Below are 23,859 nucleotides of genomic sequence, written 5' to 3'. Positions count from 1 at the left end.
TTTCTGTGAGGTTCTAAAGATATGTCTGAACACTTCTAAACATCTCTGAAATTCACTTAATTTCTTGAAAATTTGTGAATCAGATAAAATTTCCACAATTTTCCTGAAATTTATGGAACTGCAATGATCTTCCTTCAAATCTTGCCCTGAAGCATATGTACTTCATTTAAAGTGCTCCTAAATTGTTTCTCATGATCATGAAACTATCCTGAAGCTTTCCTGAAGTTTTCGGATATTCCCTAACGTTTTCTGAACTTCAGGGAAGCGCCGAGAACTTTTGTGACGTTCTCGAAGTTTTTCTGAAACTTCTTAACTTCCCTGAAGTAATTTGAACTTCCCTGGAATTTTTTAAACTTTCTGAAGGATTGCACTATTTTCTTGAATTAGATCGACATATTTTTTTTTCCTTGATTTGTTTTTCGTCGATCTTGTTTTTGGTGCTGAGCACCAATGCTACCAACGCGCCTCCCTGGCTTCCACACCTGGACCGTACCTATCGACCCATCAACTCATGAACCGGGGACCAACGGCTTTACTTCCCATCCGAAGGAAGGCGTTATCAGAGATGTTATGCCTCAGAACATCCCGGCGGTGCCGACTGGGATTGAACCCAGGCCTGCTGGGGTGAGAGGTAACTGCTCTTAAGTTATCGAAACTAATTTTTCATTATTTTAAACCTTTCCCAAAATTCTAGACTTTCCTGGTATTAAACGTGCTTGCCCTGATGTTATTAGAACGGTCCAGAATATCTCAGAGCTTCGTAAAGTTCTTTACAGTTTTCTCAGTATTTTTTAACATGTCTTGCAATTTCCCATAGTTTTCTTTAAGTTTTGAACACTACTGTGAAGTTCGCGGAACTTGTCCTAAAATATATGATTGTACTTTTTTTTCAGGAATTCCCTGAAGTTTTTGGAACTTTGTTTTAGTTGCCTATATTTTCTACTGTTCCAGAAATTTTCCTGATATTCATGACACTTACCCAAAGACCATACACGTTCTTGGAGTTTTTGGATCCTTGCTGAAATTCTTGGAATATCTCCCCAAGCAACAATTGTGGTTTTATGAGGGTTCTCTAGACCATGATTTAGACTTGTAGGATAAAACTTGCAATGTTACTTGGGATATTCCCTCGGAACTCCTTGAAAGTTCCTGCATTTTTTTCTGAAGTTAATGGGACTGATCCGAAGATCTCTGTGCATCATTGAAGTACTCGGAACTCTCCTGAATAAAATGAATCTACCCTGAAATTCTAATATTTTTTAAAGATCTTTAAACTTTCTTGAAAGCGGCGTCGGTGGTGTAGTGGTAAGCGTGATTGCATCTCACCCCAGCAGGCCTCGGTTCAATCCCAGTCGGCGCCGCCGGGATGTTCTGAGGCATAACATCTATGATCACGGCTTCCTTCGGGGGAAGGCAAGTAAAGCTGTTGGTCCCCGGTTCTAGAGTTGATGGGTCGATAAGTAAGTGCAGAAGTGGGAGCTGCCTCCTTGGCGTCGATAGCATTGGTGCTCAGCACGGAAAACAAGGTCGGCGGAAAACAAATCAAGGAAAAAAACCTTTTGAAGACTTGGAAACATCCCAACCTTCATTAACTTCTTCTTTGTCTTATTGTTCTTCTTCTTCTTATTCTTCTTTTTCTTCTTCGCATTGCAAGCTTATTGTTTATCACATATTAGCTTATTGCGTGCTCTTAAATTAGTGATCTACATGCTCTTCCACAGTTATTAATTAAGAGCTTTCGACGCCTGTACCATTTTTGTATTAGTATAATTGTGTGGCAAGTACAATTGTACTCGCATCTTAAAAGTTCTGGCAATTTTCTAGACATTTTTAAAACAATCGTGAAGTTCTCGGATCATCACCGAAATTTGTTGAAGTTATCTAAACTGCCATGAAAATCACAGAACTCTCGTTAAAATGTTACCGCATTATCCTGATATTCATATAACTTCCCAAACGTATCCGATATTTTCCTAAAGCCCTCGGAAGTATGCTGAAGTTTCCAAAACATCCAGAACTTCTTCAAAGTCCCAACAAATTCCTCAACATTAATTGAACTGCCTTTAGGTTCTCCTTATGTTCTCTGAGCTTTCGTGCTCTTCTTCTTACGGTCCTGAAATAACTGGAACTGTCCTGAAAACCTATTTATTTCTCTGGAGTTTTCTAGACTTCTGTGAAGTTGCATGTAAATGTAACTGAGACTAAGACTAAGACATTCCTTAAATTCCCAGAGCTTCTTCAGGGTTTTCAAAATATTCCAGGAATTAATGGATCGGTCTTTGATTGTATTGGAGCATACCATTACTGATGTGAAATTTTATAAAGTATTTGAAACTTCACTGAAATCATTGGAACTACCCTTCTTCTTCTTCTTCTTCTTCTTCTTCTTCTTCTTCTTCATCATCGCATTTCAAGCTTATAAATTATCTCATATTATCTTATTGTGTGCTCTCAAGTTAGTGTTCTAGATGCTCTTCCACAGAGAGAATTTAGAGCTTTCGATGCGTGTACCATTTTTGCATTGATATAATTTAAGCTGAACATTACATTAGTTCCTAAGTAAAGCGCGAACACGAAATTATTGCGACACCGAAAATGTCATGCCAATTTTCTTATAATGTTTAGAATCAAACCAAAATTTTAGGGTAGTTTTATGCATATATTTACTTCAAAAATCAAAAGAAAAGTTAATCGATGGAGCCTTGAGTGTAAAATTGAACGCATTTTCGCTTGATGCCCTCCATCAAAGTCTTTACAGTGTCATCCGGTACCAGTTTCTCAGTTTTTTTTTCCATTTTCTTAACATGTCCTTCTCGTCTTTGACTGTCTTCTTGCTCTTCCGAAGTTCCCGCTTCATTATTGCCCAGTACTGCTCCACCGGGCGCAGCTCCGGACAGTTTGGCGGATTCATGTCCTTTGGAACAAAATGGACAGAATTGGCCTCATACCACTCCAGGACACTTTTAGAATAGTGGCATGATGCCAAATCTGGCCAAAATAGCGGAGCTTCATTGTGCTGCTGCAAGAACGGCAAAAGGCGCTTCTCGAGGCACTTAGATTTGTAGATCTCGCCATTTACTGTGCCCTTTGTCACGAAAGGCTCACTCCTCAGTCCGCAAGAGCAGATGGCCTGCCAAATGAGATATTTGGAGGCGAACTTCGACATTTTCTTCTTCTTAAATTTGTCATCCACATCGAACTTGCTCTTGCCGGTGAAAAACTCCAACCCCGGAATTTGCTTAAAATCGGCTTTTATATACGTTTCGTCGTCCATCACACAGCAGCCATATTTTGTCAGCATCTTCTCGTAGAGCTTCCGTGCCCGAGTTTTAGCCGTCGATTGTTACCGCTCATCGCGGTTTGGGAAGTTCTGTACCTTGTATGTATGTAGTCCAGCTCTCTTCTTTGCATGCTGGACGTAGCTCTGCGACATGCCGATCTTTTTAGCCAAATCACGGCTTGAGAGGTTGGGATTTGCTTTAATCATCCGCTTCACCTTTCCCTCCGTCTTTTTGTTCTCCGGTCCAACGTCAACCGCTCCTGGAACCGCTTCAACACTCTGGAGACGGTTGAATGGTGAATGTTCAACATTTTTCCCAACTGCCGGTGCGACAGGTCAGGAAATTCCAGGTGTTTGGAAAGAATTTGTTCTCTCAACTCGCGTTGGTTCACCTCCATTTTCGTTGAATCGAAAAACACGACTTCGAGTTTGACAGCATGTACACAATACACATCAATGAGAAAGTGTGCAAAATTTGGTTGATTTTTACCCAATGGTAAAAAAGTTATGCCCTGTTGAATGTGTCGCAATAATTTCGTGTTCGCCCTTTAAAATTGACAGATTCTCTTCGTCGACTTTCTCTTTCGATAATAACTTGAGCACAGAACCGTTTCTTGTTGTGTTTGTCGTATTAGATGCTATATAAATGCTTCTTTTATCGATATGTGTGCTGAAAATACCTGAGAATGTCTTAACATGGCCGTGGGGCTACAAAGAGAAAGTCGACAAAGAGAATCTGTTAATGTTAATTTTGTTGGAAGTACAATTATACTCTAGTCCCAGGAAGTCGAGAAATTTTAAAACCCGAAAAATTCCTACATCGGACCGGGAATCGAACCCAGCCTTTGAAACTACCCTTAAGATCTCTAGACGTAGGTTCTACTTGGTGTTTTTTTAAGGATTCAGCTATTCATATTTTTAAGGATTCAGCTTATCATTTCTGATATTCATGGACCTTTCCTGAAGCTCTCGCAATTCTCCAGATCATGTTCCTGTAATTTTCTTGAAATTAAAACAAGTATTCTCAGCAATAACAATTTATGAGACAAATAACAACTACAAAATAACCTCGATTCCTACCACCCTCTCCCACAACGCAAATGAACCCGGAAACCTAGACTTCCACACCGGCTATAAGTTGGCTATCAGTTGCTTGCGTGTCAAACCCACGTAAATTAACCCAACCAATTACATGCTCTCGTCGTCATCGTCTCCGCCGTCGTTGAGCACTTTTATTTTTCATCTACCAGCTTCATCTCTGCAAGCAAACTCGCAGCCAAGCAAGCAAGCAAGCAAGCAAGCAAGAGCGGAAAGTTTGACCATCTCCATCACCCACAGGAAATTGGGCTTTTACCTGACGGCCCTTTTTTCGTTCTTTGCCAGTTCTAGCCAACTGCAGAAGGGGGTTGGAAAATTGCCTTAAAATTTATTGAGCTTCCCTCGTTGCGTGTGGTTTGCAACGAGCATCAGCTCAACAACTCTGGCTTAAGGGAATTCTTCTTCCCCCTCGCTCTCAAGAGTGCAACTAACGAGTGGCGTATTGCCTAAGAAGTATGGCTACCAGTCACGGAAACCAGTTTCAGTGTAGAACGAGGTGCTCTTAGGGCGGGAAGTATTGAATTTTTGTTTTGGAAATGGAGCTGACGGGGGGATTTCCGGTCACAAGTCATCGAAGTTTGGAATTGATTTTCATTAGCAGGGAGATATTTCTTTTACATTGCATTGGTGTTTCTCACTGGTGGGAAAAGATACATAAGACAATCATAGAGTCTGCTGATATTTTATGGAAGCTGTAAGGTGTTATATGTGGTTTTCTTTATACAAGAACAAGGTCTTCTTCTTGTTCTTCGCATTTCAAGCTTATTGCATATCGCATATTAGCTTATTGCGTGCTCTCAACTTAGTGTTGTAGATGCACTTCCATAGTTATTAATTGAGAGCTTTCGATGCCTGTACCATTTTTGCATTGATATGATTGTGTTGCAAGTCCAATCATACTTCTATGCCCAGGGAAGTCGAGAAAATTTCCAACTCGAAAAATTCCTTGACCGGACAGGGAATCGAACCCAGCCACCTCCAGCATGGTCTTGCTTTGTAGCTGTGCCTTTACCGACTGAGCTAAGGGAAGCCAAGGTACAGCCGCTTATAACTGAGATGGAACAAGGCACTACCATTATTATCAAATCGTTGTATAAATTTCAGGACTTAATGGTTAGTATTTTTAACGTCTGTTATGTGTAATCGCCGGTGTCGGAATCTATTCGCTAAGTCCCGTCGCACCGATCCAGTAATGTATAGCAGACTGATGCAAAATTTGAAATTTTTGCTCCATAGTGCTCAAACGGTTCCAAATTGGGCCCTGATTAGCCTCCCAAAATTTGAACTCATTTAGTGAGAAACTGACTTGGCACAAAGCATTTGAAGTTCATGTGGGAATTACTATGGAGAAACCATAATTTCGGTTCATATCGATCTCAAAATTCAACAGTTCATTCTACTTTAGAAAGTGAAAGCTTGTTGAAAATTTTCTCAGCTACAACTTTGTTCCAGACCACTTTTCGATCAAATGTAAGGAACAAAAGTTATAAATGATTCAAGTCACTAATGTCTTATGATTATGCTCAATCAACTGTTCAGCAGGCAACATTGGTGTTTATGGCGCGTAGTATAGAGGACAAAAATCATGGCTACTAAGTCACACTGCAGAATACAGTGTTGCCCACAATACAGTTGCTTAATCTTGCCATAAGATTATCAATCTCTTAAACAATTAATAACTATTTAATTTGATGTTTGGCTGAAAAAAAATATTCCACAAAGTTGTAACTGATAAAAATTCCCATAAGAATAGCAATAGAATTTGTTAACAGTACAATATGTAATAAGACTAGAAGACAATGAATAAAAAAATTTGTTTTCCCATAGTAATTTCCATATAAACTTCAAATGGTTTGTGCCAAGTTAGTTTCTTATCAAATGAGTTTAAACTTTCGGAGGCTAATCAGGACCCGATTTGAAACTGTTTGAACACTGTGGAGCGAAAATTTCAAATTTTGCATCAGTCTAATGTACAGGCATCGAAGATATAAGAAGGCACCGTAAGTGCTATCAGTACAGTAGAGAAGAAGTACATTTTGTACTGTAGCCAACCCATCGGTGAATGATAATGGATTCCAATGCACTGATGTTCCTGCTATATTCCAGCCAAGAGGATTGCACATTATCAGGGAGTGACTCATCCCAATTAATTTGCAGTTTCCACAACATTTGGATGAAAGTTTTGGCATCGACCTATCGGTCTCAAAGTTGACGACTAAGGTAGGATTCCATTTGGGAACCAGACATTTATCTAAACTTGACTATTTAACAAAAAATTAAGCTAAAATCATCGATTTCTCAAAAAATTCCCAAAGTCTCGAAATTTTTCTCCAATCTACAATGAAAACGTTCGATTGCCATGCTTCAAGCTTTCAATTTCAATTTTTCTCCACTCAATAAATTGGGGGCGTGAGTTCGGAAGTCATGGCTTACAAATGTCAGAAATCAATTTTCTCTGCATCAACTGCAAACAGTACACACCGTACCGAGGAACGCTAATGAGAGTACGAGACCTACTCCCCTTCCGCAATTATCCTAGAGGCTTCAATCATCGAAGTCTCCTCCCCCTTCGGTATTTGAAACCCGTGTGACAGCAACAGCCGTGAAAGTTTCCGTTTTAAGCACGCGATATAATTTTCACTACTAGAACAATCGTAAAAAAAAAACAAGAAACATTGAAAACCAGAGAAAGGAGGGTGGGGGACAGTTGATAGCAAAGACCGCTGGCGTCGTCGGCCTGCCAAGCTGTCGTTTTGTCGATATTAATTTTTTATTTAAACTCCTTTTACGACGAAATTATTATTACTTCTCCATCGCTGCTACCAGACACAGTTGGAAAAGTTTCCTACGTTTCGAGACTGTCCCGGTCGGATGGACGGTTCCTATGAAATGAGCCACTTTGATTGTAGAGTAGCACCCCCTTCTTCGTTGGATCAGTTTCGACACTCCCTTTGCTTCTCTTGTTTTCTGACGTTGGAATATTAATAGAAGTTTTTTTTGTATTCCTGTATTACGCAACAGAGCGACAGAACCATGCCATTTTTTTTTTTTTTTTTCATTTTAGAATGGGCCTATCCTTTCATGGAAAATCATTTACATTAATCCTGATGAATGTGGGCGTCTTACTGGAATACCTGTATAATGAGAGAGAAGGATTAGTAATTTACATTTAATTCCACTACCTTATTTGCTTATCTTTGACAGATACGCGTATTTCGTCTACAATGTGCAGACTTCTTAAGTGTCTTGTACTAATACTCGACTGTATTAATACAAGGCACTGAAGAAGTCTGCACATTGTAGACGAAATACGCGTATCTGTCAAGGATAAGCAAATAAGGTAGTGGAATTAAATGGAAATTACTAATCCTTCTCTCTCTCATCATACATTTACATTAATTTCATGCATTCATTTACCTCTAACTTTTTTCATCAACAGAATTCCGTAAAATGATGTATGAAGTTTTTGTTGTTTTTATAATTAACTACAATTTTTGTCAACAACTCAAATCTGTATATCTGATGAACCAGAGCAAAAATAACCCACTTTGTTTTTCAGTGAATGTAAATTACATTCACTGAAAAATAATAACAAGTTCTGCCCGCTCTTGTTCATCATGCATAACAGATTTAATTTTTCCACAAAAGTTAATCATAAAACTTATGAAAGCTTCATACATTTTTTAACGGAATTCTTTTGATGAAAAAAAAATAGGCTGAAAACCTCTTAAATAAAGAAAAAAAAATAGTTAGAGGCAAATGAATGTAAATGATTTTTCATGCCTGGTTCTATCCCTGGATTGCAATATGGTTGAAAACGCAAAATTTCACGACAAAAATTGATTTTTCGAAAATCATGCTCTTTTGACATCTTCAAGAGAGTTTATCAATATAAAAAAGATCTTAGTTTTGGCATAGGTAGTGACTATGAGTGCTCCTCATATTTTTTACCAATTAAAATATATAACATTTTTTATTTTTAAGGTTAAGAGGTACTTGCTTCAACAAAATTGTAGATAATTTAATTTCAATCGACTTTGCTCGACACATCAAAAATCTATCTCATCAATATATTCTATGAACATCTTTCAGAATTTAGTTAGGGTGACTCTGATAAAACAGTTTTTGCTCTATTATTTTTTATTTTTATTTCATTTTGAGAACCATCTTGAAAGGACTTCAAGTGCATAGGAGGACGCATCTTTTGAATTGATAGATGATATTTTACTAAAGTTATAAAGATTGTTATGTAAAAACAATCTATTTTTATAGAACACTACGTATATTCATATTCTATGTAAGTATTTGCATCCACCTACAAACCCTATATACTGTCAGTCCCATTTTGTAGCCTTTATTAGAAAAATATGGTTGAAAAGAAATACATTTTTGATCGTTTGAAAATGACACTCAAAAACATCATATATTTCGTAAAACAAAATCTAAAAATAATCAAAATATGTATCTTTACAGTTAGCCATTGTGCTAAAAATCTCGCTTTCAAAAATAATTCTCAAAATAAAATCAAGAAATAATTGTTAGATCAAACAAGCTGTTTTTGTTCTAAAACTACCCCTACTAAACATCGAAAAATGTTGATAGAATGATAGGTTGTTCAGCAAAGCTCCTTGCAACTAAAATATCTATAACTCAATAGAACCCAACAAACTTCTAAAATTGAATAAGAGCTTTTTCAGCCAAAAATATGCTTGTTGAACTAAAAAGTTGGTTATTCAACTTTTAAACAGCTCAAATTATTTGTTTGAACGCATGCATTCCTCCAAAACATGCAAATATAGATTTTTTTTATTTAAAAAAAAAAAAGAGAACCACTCTAGTCACCACCTTCGTCTGTTGTTGAGAACAAACTCTCACAAAGATGTCAAACTTAGTTGTTATGTTGTTAAGGGTCCTGAAACACCACCGGAGATTTAAAGAGCCAACTCCATTCTGGGCGGCTGCTCGCTTTTGCATTGACCTGGGCCCAGGTCAGATTCCTATCGACTTGCTTTATTTCCTTGTTGAGGCTCCGCCGCCATTAGCCCCTGGATCTGCCTCTGCTGCGAGGTCCTGCCGGATTCCAATCCAGCGCTTGCTTGCAGATTTCGTTTCCACCCCGTCGAAGTGTGTGACCGACGCACCTCCACTTTCGCTCTTGAATTTCTGTTGCTATCGGCTTCTGATGACATCGACGATGGAGCTCGGCATTCGAGATTATTATACGAATTATATACCGCAGGCATCGGTTGATGAAGACTTGCTGCTTCTGAGTGTTCTCCGCTGATACACACCACGTCTCGCTTGCGTATAACAACACAGATTTCACGTTCGAGTTGAAAATTCGGATTTTGGTGCGTTGACTTATGTGGTTTGATCTCCATACGATTCGTAGACTCGCAAAGGCAGCCCTAGCCTTCTTTATTCATGCACCTATGTCGCTCTTGGTCCCGCCGTCCGATGCTATTTGGCTGCCAAGATATTAGAAACTTTAGACCTTCTCCACTGCTTGCCCCGCTACCGTAAATTTGGAAGAGTTGCCCGTGTTGATATCCAACGATTTGGTCTTGTTGACATTAACGGTGAGACCCGCCGCAGAGGAGCGTTCGGCTAGGTCATTGAGCTTACTCTGCATATCAGAGCGCCATTGTGCTAGTAGAGCAACATTATCCAAGTCGTTGATAGGCTGCCAAAGCAGCCCGCGGTACACGGGCAATCGCACCCACCATGATCTCTTCGATAATGACGAGGAACAGTAGTGGTGATAGTATACATCCTTGTCTCACACCAGCGATTAGCCAGATAGGATCAGACAAGGCTCCGTTATTTATTTGTTTTTTTTTTTTTTATTTATTTGTTTGTTACATCAACAGGCCCCAATGATGACCTAAAATTAGTTGAGTACAATAATGAGAAACAATATCATACAAACATAATACAAACACATCTTAATTTATTCATCGCTAGAAAAAAAAACTAATCTGCTTGATATGGAACTGCATAACATTAACATGTAACTCGATAGTATACCACGCGATGGCACGTCGGTTGACAAAAACCATGCACCTTTGCTAGTGCATGTAGAAGTACTCAAAACTGCATGCTTCCACTTTTTATCAGGAACAACTTTAAACGAAACGTAGTCCATATCTTCACAAACCTTCCATCTAGGCTCGAGTTTGGTCACCCTAACACTATCCGTTTCTTTTATACCAAGCGATTGAGACACCAGCAGGTCGATGTCATGCTCTTTTACTCAGTTATCAATATTTGAGAGCACCAATGAAAACGAGTTATCCCTACTAATAGTGAAGTTATCATCCTTTCTTCTCGGGCTGATGCCACAACTATGGCTGCACATGTTCGTTGAATCTGAAGGTTTAGACGACGACACTGGCGTTGAATGTTGCAGCAAGAATGATTTTTCTGTGACCAGCATCTGATTACCTCCAGACAAGATTTTGATCATTTCAGCAACTTGAGCCTTCAATTCCGTCACCTCCTTGATGATATCAGCAAATCCAACGGCTTGAACACGCGAAAGAAGCACTAGGAGAATTATGTAATGATATGTTTTTAATTTTCTTCGATCTTAAACAACAGTTTTCAACGGTAAAGTAAGAGCAACAAAGCAATCCAGCTAGCAACTTAAGCAACTGCCAAGGCACCCCACAGATTCTCGTGATTGAGTCGGTCCAGTTTTAAGTGCCTCGCATGAGCATCAGCTAGCCGATTGGATTCTTCTGTGCGCAGCGTCAGGATGTCGCAAAACCACAAAAGACGTACTTGAAGCAGCTTCCTTGCATTCCTTCAAGGCAGCACTTTCAAAAGAAGAATATCATCAACAAGATGGCTGAACAAGTTTTTACGGAGACACCCTGAAATCTCAAAGCGGACACCAGAAGCACTTGGAAGAGCATCCGCGGGGTTGACCGCTGACCGACTTGAACGATATTTTCAGTACGTTTATAGCCCGTTCGAGCAAGGACAAATGTTGTACCTCCTGGATCGGCCAGCTTCATGGTGGAATGTGGACGAAACCAACTACGTTATGAATCCAGTGCCCAAAGAAAGTGTAAGCACGAAAAGGGGCGAAGGTTGTTTATAACGTTGAGCGGGCAATCTGAAAGAAAACATCACTTGTACCTATGCTGTTGCTGCAGATGGAAGTTACGTGCCGCCATTGATCACATTTAAAGATTCGTTCAGTGATCTTGTTGCTTTGTCACGCAGCATTTGAACCCTCGTTGGATTGAAATGGGAATTCAGCGTCCAATTGTGCTCGTCGTGGATGGGTACTCTGGTCACCATTCGTAGAAGCTGTATAGGTGGTGCTACGAGAATGACGTGAAGCTAGTGGTGCTGTATCCCAATTCAACGCACATTCTCCAAGTACTAGATGTTGCTGTGTTTGGCCCGCTGCAAGCAAAATACACCGAGCTGTACCAGAAGTGAAAATGTGACAATACAGACAAAATGTTCAATGAAGTTGAATTTGTGAAGCTGCTTAAACAGACAAATGATGCTGTCATTAAAAAAGAAACCATCGTCAATGATCAACGATCAACCGATCTTCAACCTTTTGACTTCAAGAACATGGATAGATCTCGTTTAACAAAAAAATCTTGCAGCACCCCTGAATCATTATTGGAAACTGAGAGATATGAGAATGTTTTGGACGAATGTCAAGCTTTTCCTCAACTAGCCGAAGACATCCAGCAGACTAATCCGAACAACAAACTATACGAGATCAGTAATTGCTCTGTTATGAATTTGTCAGGGTTCAAGGAGCCAGTCTGTGTCTTCGACAGGTCAATTTGTGATCGGGAATCTATCGAGCTAATCAACGAAATTAATAGAAGATCAACGTCCGAGGAAGAACCATCGACAAGCTTTGATTATCAGCTGTTATCTGTAGAAAGTTACCAACGCCAACAGTTGCCAAATAATTCGATTCCGACTGGGAGAATGTACCGTCAAGCATCAGGACAAGTGATTTTGTTTGCCAACAAACTAAGAAACTTGTGTCCGAAGATCGCGAATCGATTGATAAACTTCGAATTCATCTCAAGGTTAACGATCTATCGAAACGGGTATATGTACTAATTGTGAAACAGCAACTAAATATCATTGATCCAGTTGTGATCGAAGCTTCTCCACCCTTGCTTCGAACTGCACTACTTCGATAAAAATATAATTTTTAAAAAGTTTTCTATTAACGGCACCGGTGGTGTAGTGGTAAGCATGATTACCTCTTACCCCAGAAGGCCTGGGTTCAATCCCAGTCGGCGCCGCCGGGATGTTCTGAGGCATAACATCTCTGATCACGCCTTCCTTCGGATGGGAAGTAAAGCCGTTGGTCCCCGGTTCATGAGTTGATGGGTCGATAGGTAGGGTCCAGGTGTGAGAGCTGCCTTCCTGGCACGTCGGTAGCATTGGTGCTCAGCACAGAAAACAAGATCGACGGAAAAAAACAAACCAAAGTAAAAAAAAAAAAGAAGTTTTCCATTATGAAACCATGTTGCATGTTTCTGCAAGAAATGTTGAATGGGTTTTAAGGAAGCACATTTTAACAGTTCTATTCCTATAGGTTTGGTCAAGGGATGTGGTGGCAAATGGTAGTAAATCGTAATTCAGTGTAAACACATCATATTTTCTCAGAAAAATCAATGATAACTCACATGTTTTGTGATGATGATGATGATGATGATGATGATGATGATGATGATGGTCCCACCTTTTACCCCAAAAAAGGTTTGAGCTGGACGATTTATCTGTAAGATAATTAAATTTGACAATTTAACCAGGTTAGCAAACAAAATCGAACTGGTTACAGTTACAGATATAAATTCCCCCTAGAGTTGCTTCACAGCGATATAAATGTGGAAAAGCTCAGGCTAAGAGGTCGTTATGACAGCTATCCATATAAAATAATCCGTTAGAGATAACCTCGTAGTAAATTTGTCAATTCATTTCTTATTTCATCCGCGTTTCTAGTATAACATCAATGAAAGTCACTTCCTCTTTCAATTCGATCACTCGAATATCGAGACAGCAAACCGTTATCTACTTTGAAAATGAACACCATATATATTTGACACAATTCTTTACTTCCCTGACAACCATTGTAAGGCATCTAGCATCAAAGTTGAGGAAGTGAATCTATTACATCTCAATATCAAACGCATTATTTTATTCTGCAATCGCTGTAATCTCGATATTTGTGTTTCATTGCCCAGAAATAAAATGGAAGGGCAAAAGTCTATATGAGGAGAGATGATTGATTTGTATAGCTGTATTGCCAATTCAGAGAAAAATTAGCATTTGGCGTCAGATTATCAGCTTTAGTAGCATGCTGTGGCTGTCAGTTGCGTCAAATAATTTTCCCTGAAACGGCAATATTTTACTGGCAATAGCTAAATCGGGTTTTTAGTAAACATAGAATTCCATACTTTTGGCAATTATTTTGATATTTAATCTCCCGAATGCGATCAATAGTCTCATCATCAATTACAACAGAGACATTCTCATTTAATCGATTCCGCGAAATTACCATAAATTTAGTTTTAATTGTATTCAATTTCAACTGCTTATACTTCAACAATCTACTTAGAGAAAGCAAATCTTCATTTAAGTGTTATCATCAAAATCCTTAGCTGCAATAAACAACACAGTAGCATCTGCAAAAAGATTAATGTTACAAAATCGTAAAACACGTCGCAAGTCATTAATATACATAATAAATAACAGGGGCCCTAATACACTTCCCTGGGGCACTCCAAGGTTATTCTCCACGAGACTGGAAACAGAATCATTGAAAACAGTCCGTTGAGTTCTGCCAGACAAATAGCTTTCAAACCATTTATATGCAGCGTTCGTAATTCCAAAGCGCTTGATTGATCTTAACAATAAGGGCCTAGACATTGTTTCAAAAGCACGTTTTAGATACAAAAACAGCATTAATTGTATCTTTACACTCCAAGTTATTTTTCCACTTCGCTAATACCAAATTCAACCCGGTTTCACAAGAACGACCTTCCCGATATCCTGATTTTTCTGGTATCAAAAAACTCCAACAACTGGACTTTTAAAAACAATTTCTAAAATTTTCTCTTATGTGTGCAACATGTTGATAAGACGAAACTCTTCGGCTTTAATCGTTTCAGAAACTTTTTAAATAGGAATCACTTTGGATTCCTTCCAAATTTGTGGCACATGTCCATTCTGCAATGATTCATTAATAAGGTCCAGAAAGATGTGGCCAATGACATGAAAGCAATCTTGAATAACTCTAGCATTAACATTATCTACTCCAGCCGATTTTCCTAATGAAAAATAAACAAATCTAAGTTCATCTAATCTAATTGGGTGAAAACCTTCAAATCTACAACTACTATTAATTGGCTGTTTTATTTCGTCAGGTTCATCTGAATTGGTTGAATAATTAATCAATGAAACACTGTCGACGAAATAATCATTAAACTTAGATACAATTACTTGTTCTGACTGTTCTCATGTGGCATTAAAAGTTATGGACCACGGTTTGCAATTACTAGGTTTTAATAGAGATTCCAAAATTTTCCATAACTCTTTGCTGTTGTTTTGATGCTGATCAACATAAAAATGTGAATCATAATAAAAAAATACGTTAAGTTCCATATACATCGGTGAAGATCGATTCAAAGATTAATTTTGTATTCGCTATTTTGCCTGGAACTCCTCAGTAGTTTTTAAATCATTAATCACTTTCACTAATGATTGTAAATTTAGGTTCATTCCCTAATCAAAATCAATTCAAAAATAACTATTATAATTTCGCAAACCTCTTCACCCATAAGCTGACTGCATAGTTTATGAACAGCCCCAGAGATGATTTTTGATCGAATCGCATCAAACCCAATAAACGGAACGAGGAGAAAGTGCTTTATTAATTTTTGTTGCCTCATTCGTTCCGCATCAGAGGGTTCATACTTTTGGGTCCTTCCACCACCATCGCCAATAAGCCCATGTGGTAAATTACGTACGTCGGAGTAAAGACGCTCGCTGTGTGGGTGGATGGTGGGCTCCAGCAACTTTTACGAGCTGGTCGTTAAAAGGGAAAGTTTGGCTGCCGATTATCGACAGTTGTTATCGTCGACGAGCGACAGTCCACCTCCCCCACCATTACGTCCTATACTGGACTTTTATGAGCCCACAATTGTTGTAGGCTTGCGGTGAACGAATGAGCAAGGGAAGCTGCCGATACTACCGTTTAATATTCGATTTTCCTATGATGACGATGATGATGGTGGTGGTGGTCGAGGTTGTAGCTTTCTTGAACAATTTACGGCTGAAACGATGGCTCATTAAAGCAGTCCCTTCCAAAGAACCGATGATAAAAAATTAACAACATTTGTCGAATTTAGATTACTCTCCCCAATATTGGATGAGAAGGATGGCAGGTTCCCATCCTAAAAGAAGCCGATTTGCAGGCGATTTATATTCTTTGGTCCTTCACATGTTCCACGTCCCAAATAAAGAAGAACCTCGTCAGCAGTTCGATCACTTTCTATTCAGCATCCAAATGGCGAATCGAGAGGATTAATATTAATGGGTTTTTCTCAAATTCAAACTCTCCAGTTGAATCGAAAGGAAAAGAATTGGACGAATCCATACAGGTAGCTGAGTCCAACAAAATGAAACATGTTCGTATCACAAGAGATAATAAAAATTCGGTCCCGATCCAACCCTCGAAAATAAGAAGAAGAAGAAAAAAATGAAATGGAACTAATCTCCTTATGGGGATGTCACGTGTTTCATTTCATCTTCCAGCTCTGCTCGTTGTCGTTGGTTGTGTTGACGGATTCAGGTTTTTGCAAGTCCGATTGATTTTCGACAGCAGAAATTTGTCATTATCGTTGGCCCTCGAGCGAATCAAATCGGATGGTTCGGTCGTGAGCCGAGGGATGGGACATCCGTCAAATGTGGAAAAGGTGGATTCTATTTTCTAGCAACTTGATTGGCCGAACGGTTGAACGCATTCGAAGAAAAGCAATTATTGGCAATCGGGGGATGTGTCATTTGTCAAGAAAGGTAGACCAGCACACAATTTCGATGAACTTTATTCTTTGGAATGGGATAAAGTACACTTCAACAATCCAGTCAATCTAGATTGCCTCTCACTCCGGTGATTGACCTTCACTTCGACACACATTCAAATTTTGCTTCAAACCTTTCCACACACCACCCTTTCTAGCACAGTACTCGTCCTTCTGCTTTGATTTCAGTTGTTTTCATGTCCTTTCCTTTCACCATGGATTCAAGCAAACCAATCGAATTGTTTTATCGGTGATATATCTGATTGAAAGCAAAATAGGCTTAGATCTAGAATCGGAAAATCCTATCAATGTGAGAATCCAATCTCGGACCGAAAGTGTCGCAAGAGTAAGCCTCTTAACTGGATTGATTTTGTCAGCAAAGAATCGAGTGAAATTCGAGTTGATCTTGAAATTGTTTCACATTGCAAATTTTCGCATCAAACAATACTGGTATCGTAAATGAAGCACGCATGCCACTGTCTTGTTTTGTAAACCAGGCTCATTTCGTTTGTGACCGATGTGGGAGGGTAGCTCGAAAGAATTTCGTGATGGAAATGGTACGTTTCCACATCACCCGCTTGCAAAGGACACAGGACATCGTTCAGCAGATGACCGCAAACGTCTTCATCGCGTAGTTTTGGTAGCCCTATTTGATGATGCATTCCCAACACGATTACGTTCAACTCAGCCGTCAGGGACGAAATTTTCCGAACTATAAATTCTTAAAAAAATATCTTCACTTCGAAACAAATTCATCATACCATTAACACTTGCCGACTTCAAATTCAACGGCCATATTGAAGTCGGAGCCTCTGGGTGGTTTATATGGCAGTGACGGACGGTCCGAGGAAGAGGACGACCGTTGCTACATGGTCGAATCGACGACGGAGCGTTCCTGTTTCGATGATCCAGAAGTTTGATCAATTGAGGTTCTACTGCAACTGATTTGTCGATGACCCTGTTGCTGATTTTATACCTTAGCGAACAGCTTGGTAGCTTTGTGATTGATTGGATTGGCTTATCGTGTTTTTCCGTATGAACTGATTTGAATGGATTAGATTATTAAGTGGCTTATCAATTTATTCATTGCCATTCCCCAGGGAACCAATCAGCATTTAGAACACACCGCCCTGACCACCCATTTGACACCAATTTTCGGATGATTCTAGCACACATGAAATAAAAATAAATACTTGCGTCATCCTTTTTCGATTTAATTTCTGTTTTCCAACCTGATTTTATTTTACCACACATTTAAACTGAATAAACTGAATCTGTTTACGACTCCTCATACTTGCGAATTTTTAAATAGAACTGTTTATATCAAAATTCATCAATATTTCGTTCTCAATATTCATGATTAGTAACCAATTTTAGTCTGGTTTATAGCATCCCTCAATTTGATTTTGACTCATTTAATAATAAAGTTGGTTTGAACTTATAAAATGCCTTAATTAATGGTATATCATCCAAAACTTCTATTTAGGAAACTGCTAAAAATCCACCCCAATAGAAGATTAGATAAGCTGAATTTGTTTTGAGTTGACGTATGAGAAAAATTGGTTTTTAAACAAAAGTTAATGTTTTAGCGAAAGTTCAGTTGATGAGATTTCTTTGAAAACAAATCCGAAATCGGTGGAAATTATGAGAATGTTGAGGAAAAATCATTGGATGCTTTGTGAACGGCCATCGCTGACTTCAATTCAATGGCTCAGGTAGAACAGGATAAATTGCATAGTCGAGCAGATTTGGAGCATCGTTCTACCAAAGTTATTAAGATAACGGCAATAAATTTCAGATTTATTGTGCCTAGCATAAATAAAACCCCCTTATCTCGACGTTCGCTTTGCTTCCGGGTACCATTGGTTGGAAATGACATTTTAAACTGCTCGAATGACATGATCCATTATTAAATGCAAATTGGGTATGTGAGTAAATTCAGATTCATAACTGCATTTTAAAAATAACATTCGGATATTTTTTACCAAGATTAAAATTCCGATCGCAAGACACGGAGTTTGAATAATGTTAGAACGGCAATAAAGGGTATTTGAAGCTATGGTTTATACTATATTCATTAAAGATTACATACAATCAGAATTTAGAGCACAGCTAAATAATCGGAGATTCATCAGCTATGCCACGTGAAATTTAGCAAAAATCAACACTCAATTCTCCCTTGTGTGTTCCCTACACCTGTTACAGAGCTAGTCAAAGAAATCTATGCACAACCCCCCTTCCTTTTTAAAGCGTAACGTTAAAAATGGATTTGCCGCTGACTGTTTTTTTTTTCAAGCCGGGACCCTGAACTAAGGTTATAACAGCATTAGTTATAAAATACTGGTGTCAGCGAAATGAGCAAAAACGGTAAGCTATTTGCAGAATTTTGTGGCATTAACGACATGATGATCGGACCTTCGCTCTTCCCCCATCGGCCAGTGCACAAAGTCACGTGGATTTCCCGCGATGGACATAACGAAAATCAGACCGACCACATCTGCACAGCCGATAATGGAGACGGAACCTTCTTGATGTCCGGAATAAACGCAGCCTAACCGGCGAGATCCGCCTACGCATGGCGTGGATCCAGGGACGGGAGGAGAGACTCTGGTGGCGGTTCAACACACGCCGACTTGAAGATCCAACGGTAAAATGTATTTCGTTGAAGAACTTGAGACTCGAGCTGCGGACGTTCCAGAAGGTGGCAGCGTAGAAGAGAACAATGTTGGTGATCTGCGCACCCAGAGGATCACTGTGAAAACCTAGCGGAAAATTGAGGAGCGTAGAGAAGCAAAAGCCGCGATAGCGCGGGCCAGAACTAGAGGAGCCAAGAACGAAGCCCGTCAACGGTACTCGGCTCTAGAAAAGAAAGTCAAGCGCTCTTGCAGACGGGACAGGCGAGCGTGGGTGAACTCTCTGGCCGACGAAGGGGAGAACGCCGCAAACACTGGCGATATACGCCTCCTCTACGATATCTCACAACGCCTGAGTGGAGCAAGGATGAATCCGAGGATGCCAGTGAAGGACACGACTGGACAGTTGCTTACCGACCCCACTAGCCCCACTGAAACGCTGGTTTGAGCACTTCGAACAACTTCTTCAAGTTTCGACGGCCAACCAGCCATCAAAATCTCGGCATGATCCGCCTAGGGTGCGGCGCATCGCGTCGATGCATGAAATCCAACAAGGCTCCAGGGGTCGATCGCATATCAGCAGAGATGCTGAAAGCTGACCCCATGCTATCCGCTCAAATGTTGCATCAACTATTCTGGAATATCTGGGACACCGCGACTTTCCGGCCGACTAGATGCAGGGCGTCTTAGTGAAGGTCCCAAATAATGGGGATCTGACTGTGTGTGGTCTGGAGAAGATCGACGTGACTCTCCGGCGGCAGCAGGCAGAATTCCGTGCCGAAAGATCTTGTGTGGACCATATTGTCACACTCCACATCATCCTGGAGCAGGTCAATGAATTCCAAGAGCCCCTTTATTTGGTATTTATTGACTACGAAAAAGTTTTCGATTCCAAGTCGCTGGGGATGATTTCCATTCAGTTTGTCGCTTAAAGTCGATTTCGAGATGTGATACTTTTTGTGGGCCGCATACGCTGACAATGAGCCACTTCTTACTTCTTCCAGAGCCTTTTTCAGTGTTTCGGGGGAATATTGTATGGGTCTCATTTTAAGCAGCTACGGTGGGAAGAGGACATGATTAATTGTTTTATAAAATAAATATCAATCTACCATTCTTGTTGAAGCTTACTTTGATCATCTCTTCGTTGACTTCGTGCGAAATTCTGACCCGTTTCCTTGTCCTTTGATGTGCTTTCAAGCAATTTTCCCGTGGAAACTTTGATGCGAATTTTGCGGGAAGGAGGTAATCAGAACGCAAACAAAGTGTAGCGACGGCAGCGACCCTAGCGGTGATTCGAAGAAGCTGATAGTACGAACCAAGATCAAAAAACAATAATCGTATTTTCAAAAAATACACACATTCAGAGATTTTTCCTTTTATAAAATGCTGCAGAAATGAAATAATATGTACGCCTCGATGCCCGAGCATTATTCCAAGCTTTACTTTGGTTTAAATAAACAGCTTGCAAAGGGACAATGAGAATCAAATTCACAACTGTAATTAACTAAACTTGTTGCACCAATTATTATTCTAAAACAATAAAGGGGATGTGACGGGAAATGACCAAAGCTTACACAGGTAACATTTTAAGTTTTATAAAATACTACAAAGCAACTATAAAACAACATTTATAAAACCCTGGTCAAGGCTATTTTGTCATTGATGCATCCACCAAAACCTCATTAAGACTAGAATATGTCTAGTTGGCCCACCCTGGAAAAGGTTGTGTAGGGTGTATTCTCTGTATAGCTCTTCAAGGTTGATTTACTGCAAAAGGTTGTATGACGAACGCATTGAGAACCATTTGAAAGCTACAACAAAAGCTATTTAGCAACAATAAAAACCCTTTCCGAGCCATTTCTCCTTGCCGCTTGCTAAATCCACTATCAATCAAGATAGAAAAGGATTTATGAATCCGATCTTATCAAAATAATTAAAATAGAAACTGAAGGTATAAAAATCTTGTTGTATATCCAAATTTGTTACAATAGCTCTCATTGTGTGGCCTAGTTTTAAGAGCCTTATTAAATGTTATGTGAAATGTACGTGAAAATATCGAAAATAAAAAATAAGTTCGCCCTCGTTAAATGTCGATTTGAGTAATTATTTTACATTGAAAAAAAAAATTATTCCTCAGATCGAGCTAGGCCGAGATTTTTTATATGATGTTCGCATTGAAATGTTTGCTCATTGCTAAATTTACCAAAATAAAGTTATATCCGAGGAAATATAGATTGGAAATCGAAGATTGCAAAAAACAAGCAAACTAACTGTAACATGGCGTGGCAATAAAGTTGATGTTCATGGGTCATTTGTGAAAAAAGTTGTTTTGCCTTCAAAAAATCCTTAACAAATTCATAAGGTTTTAAAATGGCTTTTATGAAGAAAAATTGCAGGCTGAATTGCATTTATCTAAAGCCATTTTGCTGGAACCTAACCCGTTCCGATTTATGGCAGCATTTATGGAGGCAACGTTAAACGTCAAAGATTGTTTATCTTTCGATAGTTGCGCTGTGGGATCCAGGGTTCTTCCAGGCGGTCTTCTCCTGATGGATTGGGAGCAGTTACTCAGATAGTTTGCGATACTGTTTTACAAAATTTCGCATTTCGAACAGCTGGAAGCGCAATCGTTCCCGAAAAAGATCCCCTTCTTCCGGATGGGTACAGAAGTGCACCATCCAACGATGCAGGGATGAACGCTTGAATGAAATTTTCGATGAGTTAATTCTTTCACCGAATAAAATCGCTGCTATGGATCGGAAACCAGTTAATCTCCGCTAACTAACAGTTTCAGTGGTTTGTTGTCGGTTGTTATTTCGATTGTCATCTATTCGCAAGATCTGGAGAAAGGCTGGTATGTTTTAAAACTTTCAACAATGTTTTATGAATTCGAGGGCCACGCTCACTTTACTCTTCTCCGCCAGATGGTCAGTCGTTGATGGTGTGCTGGTTCTTCTAAAGAAGTAAATTTTGCTGAATTCGACTTGAATTTTTCATCCTAGACGAATTCTTCGAGATTTCCTTGTCATAAATTTGGCTTTTATTAACTATGAGGAACCATCTTTTAAGCTCAATTTGTAAGTTTTATGATGCACTTTAAAATGCCTAAAAAGCAACAATAAATACTTTTTGATCGAATGAAAAATCTAATGGTTATAAAAGGTTTTTAAAATAGCAAAAAGCTGAATTACTACACACTAAGATTATTTTACAGATTTCTGTAAAATTTTACCGAAATCTCAACAGCTGAACGTTCGGTAAACAATTTTACAGTTTTCCTATAATTATTTACAGATATCTGTGAAAAATTAACAGATATTTGTGAAAAATTACAGGGAATCTGCGAAACTGTTTACCGAACGTTCAGCTGTTGAGATTTCGGTAAAATTTTACAGATTTCTGTAAAAATTTCTAAGTGTGTAAGCAGGAATGTTTTACACTTTGAAATGCTGCATTTAAACTCAATGGATTGTTCATTGCCGTTATAAAACCATCATAAATCAGAGTGGATGCCAAATGGTTACTTAATTGTTACTTGGGTAGTTTAGTTACATTTTTATTCTGAATTTCTGAATGCTGAATGGTTTGTCAGTTTGTTTTTAGGCTGGTTTGAACCACGATCATTTTTTTTCACGATTCATTTTACTGTGAATAATGTAAATATATAGAAGTCAATTACAAACGGATAGAAGCAGATATGCGGTCGAGATCGTTCTTCCTTGTTCCATTTTCCATCACGTATCTATCGTTCGGTGCGCGAAATTGTAATAAGTTCCCTTCGTTTTGTGTGGTATGGTGTCAGTGGGAATTAATCAGCGTGATATTTGCTAAGCGCCGAAACGATGATATTTACTAAGCACAAAACGATCAAAAATTAAACCTATTGTTTTACGATTGTTTGTCAATTTTTAAATGTCCATAGCCTTAAACATTAGTGGTTCCTGTGGTGTATTTGTAAACGTGACTGTTTCTCACTCCAAAGGGCCTTGGTTCAATCCCAGTTGGCGCCATTGGGCCATAAAATAGGCATACAGTCTCTGATCACGCCTTCCTTCGAAAGGGAAGTAAAGCCGTTGATTCCCGGTCCTGATGGGTCGATAGTTAGAGTCCAGGGAGTTGGAACTGCCTCCCTGACATCGGTAGCATTGGTTCTCAGTACCTTAAACATTCCAAAAGTTCCCAATTTTTAATAAGATATATATTTTTATCGTAGGACTACGTCTTTAATTTCTATACTGGGGTACACTTTGTGAAAACCGAAAATGGAACATGAAACAAAATTATGAAAGATTTTTAGCATTAATAAGTCACCTGTCCCTGGATCAATTTCAATAATTTTATCATCAATCGATCAGAAATATGTCCACGCAATGCTTCTAATTGATGATTTTCAACAAGAAACTATTGAAAAAGTGGTACAAAGTACAAATTAAAAGTGATAGTTTTTTCACTGTATGAAACATGAAATAAACGTTGTTCCCAAACGCAGTCGTCATAATCGAGTACCACTTGATTGCACATCATTCTGCTTTAACCTGAAAAGTTATAAAACAACGCTGCTGTCTAGCCTCAACTCATTTTCGCTTCGGACGCCGTGGTGAGCAGGCAGCAGAAGCAGCAAAAGCAGTCGTCTGGCTCGCCGTGGCGGTGTCAAACGTGTCTCCGGTCTGACCTACGAGAAAACACGAGTTGTGCTGAAGGTGTTGTGCACCAAGCGTAAGCGGCCATATATTTCGTCTACGCTTTGAAGCAACAGACGAACTCTGTACAGTTT

General features: G+C 39.1%; 1 protein-coding gene across 2 annotated transcripts in view; it reads left to right on the top strand.

Annotated features, from left to right (window-relative positions):
* Positions 1-23,859, top strand: part of bru1 (bruno 1) — a 756,396-nt gene that overhangs the window by 20,046 nt on the left and 712,491 nt on the right. The gene's annotated exons all lie outside the window — the stretch shown is intronic.

This window comes from Ochlerotatus camptorhynchus, unplaced genomic scaffold (genome assembly GCF_037179485.1).
Source record: "Ochlerotatus camptorhynchus isolate MF236.1 unplaced genomic scaffold, CSIRO-AGI_Acam_v1.1 ptg000167l, whole genome shotgun sequence".
NCBI lineage: Eukaryota > Metazoa > Arthropoda > Insecta > Diptera > Culicidae > Ochlerotatus > Ochlerotatus camptorhynchus.
This window is presented reverse-complemented; position numbering and strand designations above follow the sequence as displayed.